Here is a 2,058-nt window from a genome sequence, read left to right on the forward strand (position 1 = left end):
TGTGTAAAGCTCAACCTCATTTAACGGAAACTATTGTAGCACATAGTTTTCAACAGATGAAGTGACTATTCAATGTCTCATTTATTTTGTGAAATAACATGTCTAATACTTCTTTTTTGCTTTCCACGACATTTTTCACTAAAGAACGTCGACCTAAAGTGACAGAAAAAAGCACATCTTGAGTTGCCTAAAAAAGGAGTCATGTTAAAGAAAAATAATCTATTTGTAGAAAATGGCAACATATTTTCGTTTACAATGAACATAACCCATATGAACTTGGCTATGATTCTGATAATGACAGTGATATCAATTAGATTGTTTTCTTCTTTAATAAGGATATTATATATATAGTTAAACTATAAGTAAGGTATTAATGACAACAATATGAGGGACAATATATTTACAGCATCATTTTTGACTACTAATGGTTTCGGCGCCCAGTTCTCTCAAAAATCTACATTATCTAAGGTGAGAAAGTTTAATTCATATAAAGTTTTTGTATATACATATAATATGAAGCGGCTGTTCATAATGTCCACTAACTATTCGTATACGATGGATGTTCCCAGACATATTACTATTCAGGTAAACTATATGAAGACAAACATTAATAAACGCATTATTCTTAGTGATAAATGATAATTAATTACTATGTAACAAAAGTAAATCAAGTTATTCTTTCACGCATTAAAAATGATAACAATAATATACCTAGTTACTAGTTATTAAGGCTATATCGAGGCAGCAATACGCATAGTATGCACATATGCCAATTAGAGACTGACTAGTTGCAGTCCTAAAAACATCAATGGGAAGATTTAAACAGACGATACTAAATGAACCTAGTTACTGTATGTTTGTATCATTTCAAACTATTTAAGGAAATTATTAGTAGGTAATGTTTCATAGAAACAATACTGCATAATTGTAGGCTAATGGTTTAGGAATTAAAACTGAATCCATCAGGAAATTGTTGACCGAGTTAATTATATCTAATAAATGTACATGAAAGATTATATTGAGGATAATTATTACAAAATGCATTTTTCTAATTGTTAGTCAATCAGTGGATCTGTTGTAGATGTGATGGAGAGAATCGGCAAAGCAATAACAGCATATTTACAACTGAAAAACATCTGGAACTCAAAACAATTGTCAACCAACACCAAGATCAGAATTTTCAATACAAATGTCAAGACAGTTCTACTGTATCGAGCGGAGACGCGGAGAACTACGAAAGCCATCATCCAGAAGATACAAGTGTTTATTAACAGTTGTCTACACAGGATACTTAGGATCCTTTGGTTGGACATTAACAGCAACAATCTACAGTGGGAGAGAACAAACCAGATTTCAGTGGAGGAAGAAATCAGGAAGAAGCGCTGGAATTGGATAGGACACACATTGAGGAAATCACCCAACTGCATCACAAGACAAGCCCTCACGTGGAATTCTGAAGGCCAAAGGAGATGAGGAAGACCGAAGAACACATTATGCCGAGAAATGGAGACAGACATGAGGAGAATGAATAAAAACTGGATAGAACTAGAAAGGAACGCCCAGAACAGAGTGGGTTGGAGAATGCTGGTCGGTGGCCTATGCTCCATTGGGAGTAACAGGTGTAAGTAAGTGAGTAAGTAAGTCAATCAGTTTACCGGTATATTTTTGGGAAATTCGAGATTACTTAGTTAAAGAAGTTGTCATAGACAAGATGTCGTAGTATGTCATATTTAGTGTTCGATATTTAAAGACCACATATATGAGTTAGATGTTGAACGAGTTTTCTAGAAAAACTGGTAAAATTAAAGCAATGAGGATCGGTTTCTTTTTCTATCGATTGAGGTAATCCTTAAATTTAACGATAATTTAAATAAATAAACAACCATATTTTTTATATGGTGAGAAAACATGAAAGTCCATTGAATTCAAAATCCACTTAAGTGAAAAAATGAATTTCCTGGACCGGATTTTTTTTTCGATAATCCTTGACTTCCTGTAAGGGTGCATAGTAACATTGTTTCAATTTCCGCGATTATTCTTAACTTAGAACCGTAAATT

General features: G+C 33.2%; 1 protein-coding gene across 1 annotated transcript in view; it reads right to left on the minus strand.

The window, feature by feature from the left end:
• Positions 1 to 2,058, minus strand: part of Smp_149390 (fras1 related extracellular matrix protein) — a gene marked incomplete at its 3' end in the record, with an annotated part of 120,105 nt that overhangs the window by 96,631 nt on the left and 21,416 nt on the right. The window lies entirely within an intron of this gene.

The sequence above is a fragment of the Schistosoma mansoni genome, chromosome 6 (assembly GCF_000237925.1).
Source record: "Schistosoma mansoni strain Puerto Rico chromosome 6, complete genome".
Taxonomy (NCBI): Eukaryota; Metazoa; Platyhelminthes; class Trematoda; order Strigeidida; family Schistosomatidae; genus Schistosoma; species Schistosoma mansoni.